We start from the raw sequence: 11,360 nt of genomic DNA, 5'->3' as shown, positions 1-11,360 counted from the left end.
GATTTCCAATTTTTTGCTCTCTCTCTTCTCCCTCTGGCACCCCATGGTGCGAATGTTGGAATACTTGAAGTCGTCTCAGAGGCTGCCCACAATATCCTCATTTTTTGGACTCTTTCCTTCTTGTGTTGCTCATTGGTTGTTTCTTACTTACTTATGTTCCAAATTATTGACCTGATTCTCAGCTTTATCCACTTTAGTCTCCCTGTAAATTGTTCTTAATTTCAATTAGTATGCCCTTTGTTTCTGGCTGGATCTTCTTTATGCTTTTGAGGTCCTTACTAGGTTCCTTGAGCATCCCTACAACCAGTGTTTTGAACTCTCCATCCGATACACTGCCTATCTCCATTCTGTTCAGTTCTTTCTCTTGAGTTTTGATCAGCTCTTTCATTTGGGCCATGTTTTTTTTGTCTCCTCACCTTGGCAGCCTCCCTGTGTCTGTTTCTATGCATTAGGTGGAGCTGCCATGACTCCCTGTCTTGGTAGCATTGCCTAATGTAGTAGGTGTCCTGTAGGGTCTAGTGGCACAGTCTCCCTTTTCACCCAAGCTGGGCACTTGAGATATGCCCTATATGTGGGATAAGTACACCCTCCTCTTGCAGTAGAGGTTGGATTGCTCCTGGTGGGTCAATGGGTGGGATTCACCCACACCAGTCAGCAGCAAGGATTGGCTGTGACCACTGACTACCAACCTCTACCCTCCATGGAGAATCAGCTGTGCAGAGGCAGGGTGGTGGTGCTCCAATGTGGTCTGCAGCTGTCCATTGGGTGCACAGGCTCTGGGGTTTCCCGGGTGATGCAGGCCAAGATTAGCCCCCACCCATGTGGGGCCACCCTGCATGATCTATAAAGCAATCTGAGATGGCTGCTACCGGTGCTGGCCTTGGAGATTCCCAGGCAAAGCCAAGCCACAAATCCAGTCTGGCTGCTGCCAGTGCCAGGCTGTGTGTCACTTTGCCAGAGCTACAGGACTGGGGGCTTACTGAGTCTGGCTGTGGCTTGTTTGATAGGATTTAGGAAGTTGTGAAGCATGAGTCAAAACCAGCCATTCATATGGAAAAGTCATGATTAACAATTTGGGTTGGCCCATAAGTTGGGTGGGATAGAGCCTCAGAGGATCTACAGGGCAGGGCAAAGAGTGTAGCTAAGTTGATGGAGTCTTAGATATGGCACCCTCCTGCCTTCTCTGTGGCTCTGTGAGGGGAGAGTTCAGCAAAGGGACAATGGCCTCTGCCCCCCTTTCTGTCTGGGAGAAAGTTGTCCCCCAGCTCTCACCTCAACATCAGACACACCAGTTCTTCCCCATATGCCACTGGTGCCTTTCAAGCTGCTACCCTGGTGCTGGAGCTCATCTGAGCGAGTCCGTGTCTGGGTTCTTTAAGAGGAACTGCTTGGGATTCCAGAAGTTCCTCCCCCTGACTCAGTCCCGCTGGTTTTTGCAGCCAGAGTTATGGGACTTATCTTCCTGGCACTAGAACCCTGAACTAGATGGCCTGATGTGGGGCTGGGACTCCTTGCTCCTGAGATATCCCTCCCACATTTTTACCAACCACATGTGGATGTGGGACCAGCCCAGTCTGTGTCTCTTCCCCTCCTACCAGTCTGGATGGATGTGGTTTCTTTAATTCTGTAGTTGTCAGACTTCCATTCAACTCGATATCTGACAGTTCTGAGTGATAGTAGTTCTATATTTTAGTTGTAATTTTGATCAAAAAACACTTATTAAAAAACTAAAAACAATTACAATGTAGCTGAATCCTCGTGACTCTGTGTTCACAGATACTGCTCCAAACACATATGTACTCCCGCAGTCTCCCAAATACTCATATAGCTAAATAAGGTCACATGGCTAATTGTGGTCAATGAGTTATGAGAAGAAGTAGAATTGATGTGGGTCACTTCTAGGTAAAATCATGTATGGTTTGTAACTCTTTTTATGTTACATTATGTTTGTAACATTTATGGTGTGTAACTCTCCACTTCTTTTTGATTGTGGTGACCTGGAAGCCATGCGTTCTTTCTATATGGCATAGTTGTAAGGGGAAATTAGACTCTGTCCCCAAATCGCCATTTTGAAGGGAGCTTCCCAAACAGCTTCTAGACTCATGGCAGGCTTGCTATGTGTTAATCCACTATGGTTTTGCAGCACAGCTTATCCTATGTTGATTAATAAACAGCCAATATTGGACATTCCATTGATATTGCCTTCACATATCCTTGGATGAAACTCCTGAGGCCCACTGGCTTTGTCCTAAAAAAAAGTTAGTGTCAGCCTTTCCCTTCCATTTTTCAATTCCTTAGTTTATAAATTAAATATAGGATTTTAACTTTAATCTCATCTATCTATCCCCTCCTCTCATTGCAAAGTTTTTACTTATGGCCTCATATTTTAGCTGGATAAAGTAAGTGTGCTAGACTGGAGTAGGTAAGGTGATTGTTATTCATGCTTTACCTTGGTGTTCCTGGATTTTAAAAAGTAAGACCTTGGTAACTTGATATGAATCTATTGAAGCTAACAGTAATATCAGCCGAGACAATCACTGCCTAAGAAAGACTGGAGCTGATGAGCTCTCTGATGGCAATGGTATACTAATGTCAGCTAACATTTCTAATGGCACCTACAGTGTACCAATCAATGGTCTAAATCTTTCTGTACATATACTCATTTAATTATTTAATTTATAATTATTTTATCCTTAATTTCCACCTACCTTATTTCTACCTGTTGTGAAGCCTTTCCCAACTCCTCCAGAAAAAATTGTCACTCCTTCTTCTGAGCTCCCTTATCACTTGGTATACATCTTTACTGAAGCAGTTATAATATTATATTGCAATAATTTGTTGATATATCTGGATTATCATATACTTTATAAGAGCTGTTTCTTGTGTTTCTTGTTCAATTTTGTATTCCCAAAGCTTATATATTGTCTGTACCATCAATAAATGTATGATGAATGATTGAAAACATAAATGACTAAATGAGTGAATAAATAATTGAAATTGTATGAGGCTTTTTATTCTTATGATCAAGAGAGCACAGCTGAAATAGAAACTGGAAAAAAATCTTATAGTTAAAACATAAAAAGATTTTTATAGTTTTAGGGTAACCCTAAAAAATATTAAAAGAATTCTAAGCTTCATCTTCAAAACAACTTTTAATCAGATGTCTCCTTTGGCCTGGATATTCAGATGTGAGCTAAGGAAGGAAAGTGACAAAAGGGCATTTAGAAGAATTCATTTCCAAGGAGCATCTCCTTTGTGCCTAGAAAGTGCTATTTCATACCTTTGGGCACATCGGTAGAAAATAGCCTAGGTCTTTTAATAAGGCTCTAGGGACATAATTTTTTCATGATAAGCATTGCTATTATTTACTATTTACTCAGAAATAAACAAATAATGTAACTGAAGATTTTCTGTGAAACTTAAAGCCTCTCATGAGTCCACTGGAACTTTAACATAATCTTTACTGAAATAGGTTGAATTCAGGGTCATTGATGGGGACAGACTTTCAGGCAAAAGGAATATCTTATGAAACAATTGAACATTCTTTACTGTACTGTCAGCTTTAGCACCATGAAAGCTCTGTGACCCTAAGGTCTAAAAAAGAAATAAAAAAACAAATTTTTATTGCCACATTTAGTAATAGTAGTAACAGACATTAAGCCCCTGCCATGTGTCAGGTAAGCTGCTCACACAGTACACATTTTAGCTTTTTAACTCCTTCCAGCATTTTTTTGTGAGTTGCTCTTTTAGCTCCATTTTTCAGATGAGAAAACTAAGAAATAGAGAGGTTAAGTGTGCTGCCCATGTACATATGCACAGTTACTAAGTGACCCTGAAGCTCAGTGGTTAACCTGTACACTGCACAGCTCCTCATGAGTGGGAATGTGGTCCCCTTAGTTTTTTCATTATATCTGAGATTAGGAGACAAGCTGGACTACTGCAGGACTTATTCCTTTTAGCGCTTTTCCACAAAAAAAGTCTTTTCCTCCTTAGTCTACTGTGATTGGTCAGGGGGCTGGAAAAGCACAACTTTTTCTGGGAATCCTTCACAACCTATGACTCCAATTTGTGTTATGCCTAAGGTTGGGAAGTGGGACTTTACCCAATCTCCCCTATGCAAAGGAGAAACGTGAGCTCCATGTGCAGATATCTCACATATCATTTTTTCATGATTCTCTGTATGATTACATTTTAAAGAGGTCGCATGTTTTTGAAGTGAACATTTTACAAAAGGAAGGAAGAAAGGGAGGAAGGTAGGAAGGAAGGTCAGCCAGAGAGTCTGGATTTCTATTTAGGTTGAGTGAACACCTGGGACTCTTTTCCAAAAGTGCCTTCTTTACATGTGGATGGGTCACACTTTTTTTCAGCAGCTCTTAGGTGCTTATAAAGAACTATGTAATTATGGAGATTTCATCTTTGTGGTAAATGTAAGCAGGGAGCTCTACAACTATCTGAGTATAGATTTCTAACACTAATAAAAATAACAGATTGTTTTATAACTGAATTTTGATAATTATATAACTTACAAAGTACTTTTATTAGTATATTAGATTTATAGAAACAGTTTGTAAGTACATAGGGTTGGTGTTTTTATTCTTACTTTATAGATGAGGAAACAGACTCTAGTTAGATTACGTGGCTTGACCAAGACTGCTGGGGATTCACATTTTATGTTCTGACTTAAATTTCACTGTTGCAGCATTTTAGCATTTAATCTTCTTGCCCCGATGTGCTCCAGCTCTGTGGCCGCCCTCATTAGGAAGCAGAGGAGAATGGGAAGGACAGAAGAAGAGGGCTAAGTAATGTTTTTATAAATAACTGAAAGTTAACTCATGGGACCTGAAAACATCAAGTGTCCGAAACAACTAACATTACAGTTTATGGTGTGGTTGTTGACTAGTTCTACTCATCTGGCTCAATGACTGAGGGTTTTAGAGGTTCTCTCTCTGTCTCTTCCTTTCTGGAATTTGTTTAGCTATGGTGATACGATTCGTTCAATAAATATTTACAGTGCTCTAATTCACTTGCTTGAAAAATTTTCTCCCCCTAATGCCAACCTGGACCCATCTGGATTCTCACAGTAAATCTGAAAGGAGGAATTACAGCTTTGATTATATTACTATTAATTCAGTGCTGCCTGGCTCATTTGCTGACTTAATTGGCATTATAATTGGGAGTAAAAATTCACATTGTTGTATATATATATTATGGGTAAGGCATTATGCGAGCTATTTGGGGTGAAAAGAAAATGAAAATGCAATTAAACATTTTTAAGGGAGCTTTTAATCTAGTAAAATAGTATCTAAACCTAAAAACCATGTGCCAACTCATATTTTTTCCTCTTAAGCAATATAGATTATTGAGTATTCAAGACTTAGTGTAACTGGGGAAAAAAGATGTATTCATTTATTTAATAAATAGTGGTTGGCTACTTTGTGATTAGGCAACATCCCAGACCCTGGGGGTCTGATTTAGCCTGACACCACCTTATCCCCTGACTTTACTCAAATGGGGAAATAATTTAAAAATTAAACATAAACATAAATAAAATGGTGCAAGTTGTGTTGAGTGCAATGAGGCAAAAAACAAAAACAAAACAAAACACAAAGGGCTAAGAAATGGAAAAACAGATGTGACTAGGAGACCTTTAAGCTGGATGTTCAGTAAAGCCGCCTCAGAGGAAGTTACATTTTAACTGAGGCTTAGGGGTAACAGGAGTTAGTCTTATGAAGAGAGAAGGGAGGGGCATTCTAGGCAGAGGAAACAGCTCATTTGAGAACATTAACTCCAACTAAAAATAACTGGAAATATCTAATAAAACTACATATGCATTTAAACATTTATCCAGCAATTTCACACATAGGAACTGACTTTAAAGATAGCTTTCCAACAATATGGAAATACATGAGGTCTGCCTGGAAAAAGTCCAACCATTGTTATTATAACAAAAATGATTTGCATGACATTGATGCAACCTGGAAGCCAAGGAGAGTGGACTGGAATGCACATGGGTGAACAATGACAACTTCAGTGTACTAGTCAGTGGTGGCAGTAGATGCTGTTGAGAATGTGTACTGTGCGGTTGTTGCATTCAAAATGACGAGCAAGTAGAGTAACAAATTTGCATCAAATTTTGCTTAAGCTTGAATATTCCTCTGGGAAAACTATTTGGATGATTCAGGAGGTTACAGCTATGGGCAACTGGTGATTGGCAGCTTCATGACAACAATGTGCTCATGCATACATCATGTTTTGTGCAGTTTTCTGGCAAAACATCAAATCACTTAGGTGACTCAGCCCCCGCTACCAGATATGGTGGCCTGCCACTTCTGGCTTTTTCCAAAACTGAAATTACCTTTGAAAGGGAAGAGATTTCAGACTGCTGATGAAATTCAGGAAAACCTGAAGGGGCGGCTGATGGCGATTGGGAGAACTGTGTAAGGTCCCAATGTGCCTACTTAGAAGGGAAATGAGGTGTCATTGTCCTATGTACAATGTATCTTGTATCTTCTTCAATGAATGTCTCTATTTTTCATATTACATGGCTGGATGTGTTCTGGACAGACCTCATGTGCAGAATTGTTTTCTGAAGCATTATATGTAATTACAAAATATTTGAAATTGTCTTTTTAAATTTTCACTCAAATCTAATCTTGAGTACCTTGTGATTTAGTCTTCATTTCTGATAGTTTGTCTTTTTTTCTTCTATTTCTTTCCTGAGTTCAATCAACTCTCATTTCATACTTTCCTTGCCTCCTCCATTTCTATTCTTAGTTTTTGTATTTCTGATTAGAGTTTTTTCCCATATTTACAAATGGTTTTGTGAAAATATTTAATTCAGTTTGGAGGGTTGTAGCACAACTTTTTTAGCTCTGGTTCATTTGGGGTAGAATTTTTTTTATCAAGTTAAAAGTGTTAATTTTCTGAATTTTTATAATAGTTTTGCATGGGTGTGGTCTGCTACTTCTGTTCCTATTCATTTTGTAGTCACTAATCCTAATTTGATAATTCTCTGTTCTGACAGTTCTGCCTTTTTGGTGGGGGGGGGGGGGGTGTGTGTGTGTGTGTGTGTGTGTGTGTGTGTGTGTGTGTGTGTGTGTGTTGTTTTTATGGATGGTGTTGTTGATGATGTTGGCAAGGTGAGAGGTGGGTAGTTTGTTTCTCTAATTATGTTTTCTTTTTTTAATGGTTGTATGGTATTTTATTTTGTTTATTATTTAAAAAGTATAATTAAAAATTTTATTGTTATTCTATTACAGTTGTCCCAATTTTCCCCCTTTGTCTTCCTTTGCTCAGCCCATCCCCCTAATTATGTTTACTTTTCATTTCTTACTTCCTTCTTTTCCTTCACTGCTATGTTTCCAAGGATTGCATTTCCTTCTCTGTACAACTTATTTTTCCTCTGAGCAATGTTCCTCAAACTGTTGATTTTGGTCCCACCATCCTCAAGCCCCTTCTCTGTAGCTAGTGCTTGTAATAACCAAGTTCTAACCTGTGGTCAGTGTTTGCTATCAGATTTTCTCTTCCTAGGGATGCTTTTGTGAATATCTGTTTAAGTCCTCTTTACCCCTTCAATATTTTCATGCAGTCTCTTAAGACCCCCTCTTATACTCTCTGTACCCACAGAGGCTTGCAGTGTTGAGTGGACAGCAGGTGCTCAGCTGGAATTTGGTTTATTTCTCAATTTATAGGTAATTTGATTGTCATGATATTTTCTCTCTCATAGTACTATTAAAGGAATGGATTATGTATTAATTTATTAGCTCTCTTTGTTGGTTTCATTTTTACTAGGGTGAAGAGGGTGAATGGATAGATTCAGAATCAACTAGTCACCATTAGCTATTTTTTCAAATTTTAACATCTCTGAAATCAAGATGTATCTTAAAAACTGATGTAATGAGAAAGAGTTGTCGTAGTCCAAATAGTATGTTTTTTTTTTTGTATATCAATTACGTCTAAAAATTGAGGGCTTCAGAGATCTCTATATATAGTATATCTTAGAAAGATAATCCTCGCTGCTCTGGGGAAATGGGTTGTAAGGGGCAAGTGTAGAATTAGGCAAACTGGTTGTGATGCTTCTGCAGCAATCTGGGTGAGATAAGATAGTGGTTGGTATTAGGGAGATAGCAAATAGAAGTGGACAGAGAGAAGACTTTTTGGGGGGAGGGTTCGTAAAGCCATTCGGATTTACCAATAGGAGGTGACAAATGATTTCTGAGTTTTTGGATTTGAGAAATTGATGCCATTAGCTGAGATGGGGCAGATTACATCTGGGAAGATTAGTAAAAGAAGAGGTTTAGTGAGAGAAAATCAGACGTTCTGTTTTGGCCATGTGAAGTCTGTCTGTGAAGTTTTCAGATAAAGCTGTCAAGGAGGCTGTGGTAGTTAGGAGTCTGGAGCTCAGAAGAGCAGCTTGGACTCAAGAATACAATTTCAGCATCCTCAGCATATAGCCATCAGAAAGGATAAAGTTGTCAAGAGAGTGAATGTGGGGAGAGAGAAGGTTCAGGACAGTCTTGAGGTGTTGTGCTGAAAAGCATTTGGGTAGATGTTGAGAACTCAGGAAAGTGGACTGAGAAGGGGCAGTGAGAAAGTGCGAAGACCAGGAGAATGCCATGATGTAGAAACCAAGAAAGTAGATTGTTTCATTGAATCAGGGGTGGACTTTGTCAAAAGATGCTAGAGGGTATCAAAAAGACACAGAGACATGTGCTCTTATATCTCCATCATTTGAAGATGTATTTGAATCTTGAAATACTGGGAATCACAAATGAGTTGGTAGATAGTTGGGAAAATAGTATCTTGTGGGACTATGCTTCTCTAGAACCATTTTCAAAGCACATTAACATTTATTTATTGCTTTCTCCACAAATATCCCTGTAAAGTGGCAGGTTTGGTACTGTTTTTACCATTTCACTGATGAATAAGTAGAGGTTTGGTGTGGCAGAAACTGGCAGAGGTGTTTGTAACTGTGAACCCAAAATTCACACTCTCCCTGGCTGGATCACTTTTTTCAGTCTAGCTTCTTTCCTTGCAATCAGGCATGGGCATATGACTAGTTCTTGACATTGGAGTAAGGGGTAGAAATGAGATGTGTCACTTGCAGGCCAGACTATTACAAAGTGGCTAGGACTCTTCTATATTTTCTTTCCCTTTCTATTAGCAGGAAGCAGAGAACTTCAATGCCATCATGGATGGAGGGGATTTAAAACAGGAAGAGCCAGGATCTCTGAATCACCAAGAAAGCTACCTGATGACCAGGAATATCTGCACTGAACTGTCCTATGAGCATGAAACAATCTTTTATCACCAATGAAATGCTGGTGTTTGCTACACAGCTAGTGTTAACTACTATCTATCTGGGAATATTAAATGTCTTGCACAGTATTCCATAGTAAGCTAATAGGGTGATGACCAGAAATCTAACTCCTTGTTAAGTGTTCTGGTGGTCTATACTGTATATAAGGTACCAAGGGATCTAGGAACAGAGGATGCATTTTACAGAAAACTCTAAAAGTAGGTAAGTAAATAGGACACCAAATGATCATTTAAAATATAATGTATTAGATTTTGAAATAGGTAAAATTAATACACCCACCCAGGATTCTTATATATCTTTGATTTATTGAGACATAGCCTCTATTAGCTGCATAATAACATATTTTTTTTTGTGGTACAAAACTGAAATGCACTTCTAACAGTGAGACATCAACAATGTGCACAACATTTTATCCCAGATGGCTTTCTCTTTTGCCAATTTTATGTGGAAATCAACAGCTTGTCTGAAAGAATGCCTAACTGCTCTTCCCAGGTCAAAGTTCTCCTCCCATAACAAAACACTCATGTGTTTTTCTCTAAAAGGAGAGCTGTATTACAAGGCTAGAATCATTCTAGATGAAAGTATAATCAGTCTTTTCTAAAAAAAAAATTCTAACAAATATTAGATTTTATTATTCAGGGGCTGATGATCTTATTCATGGACAATGATCAAGACTTTATTATTACCAGGCTTTTGGTTAGTACTATTTTGGTTAGTACAATTTCTAATATTTTCTTTCTAAATAATTACCAGTCACTGGAGGAAATAATGCCAGAACTTCCACAAGTAGCTTGTCATTTTTAAAAATACTTTCCTTGTTGGCTAGTGTCTGTCCCTATCAACAGTTTGCAGCTCTCTATTGTACAAAGTAGAAAACTGCTGCTATTTTGAACCTGATCCCAGGAAATGAAATTGGAGATTTTCCTTTTAACTTGAAAGACCTCTCAGCATGTTTTCCATGGTAAACTTGGTGACTTGGGGAGCTCTCCACCCCACAGAGAATGGGTGGGTACACAGAGTGCAGCAGAAAAGCAAATGCAGTGTCCTGAGGCAACTTCAGGAAATGCTCTTGTCCAGTCTTACAGATCCATGCTGTGGTTCCTCCTCAGCTCCACACTCTCTGTTAAGTGTTGTATGAGGTAGGCTTTCCTTTGCATCTAGAAGGGTCATGGTAATGAGCAGAATGTATTTACCAGCCCCTGCCAAACACATTGGGCCCTGGTATCTAAAAACTTGAAAAGTCAGAATGAAGTTAAGGTCAATCATGGGCATTGAAGTTAACTGTGGGAAATCAAGTGCTCAGGAGGATACAGTATAAGCAGAGTAGGATTGGGACCGATTAGGTCATTGCTTAGTTACCAAAGTTAACTGTTGCCTATTTTTTTGAATATTTTCTTAAAACATATTTTTAGACTTTTTAATTCTCTTTAAACTTTTATAGTCTTAGTTTAGTGAGTATGTGTATAGACATATGTCCCTATAGGGAGTGGGGGGGATGATGTTTGCCACCCCAAAATATGCATTGTTTGAATAGTGATTATTTTAAACTGGCTATTTTTGAGAAAAAGACTCAGAAAAAAATATTTGACCTCTCGCCTAACTGCTTTAAAGAATTTAGATAGAGGACCTGGTCCAGGAAGGGAGGTAGGTATTAGCATAGATAAGTATAGTTTAATATGACCTAGTGTGAGGCAGACAATAAAGCAAGGAGGAATATAGCAAGGCCCTTTTGATCAAACTATTCTCTGTGTGTCATTGCTAACGATGGCCAAGTGAACATTTATCTCCCAAACTTCTGCTTTTCCATCTCCCTGTGAATTGCCTTCCTGCCCTTTGAAGTCCCAAACTACTATCGCGCCAGCCACCCCCACCTTTCTCCTTAACTCAAGATGGCATATAAGCCTTAACTGCATGATTTTCTTCAGGTCACATATTCTTATGGAACCCTCCAGGTACATACGTAATGAGTTTGGTTATTTTTTCCTGTTAAATTCATGTAAATTTGATTATTAGACCATCCAGAAGAATTTAGAAAGAGAAA

Source organism: Pteronotus mesoamericanus, unplaced genomic scaffold, assembly GCF_021234165.1.
Source record: "Pteronotus mesoamericanus isolate MK-2021 breed Mesoamerican mustached bat unplaced genomic scaffold, CSHL_Meso_final contig_74, whole genome shotgun sequence".
Lineage (NCBI taxonomy): Eukaryota > Metazoa > Chordata > Mammalia > Chiroptera > Mormoopidae > Pteronotus > Pteronotus mesoamericanus.
The sequence above is the reverse complement of the archived record's forward strand: the minus strand, read 5'-3'. Positions refer to the sequence as shown.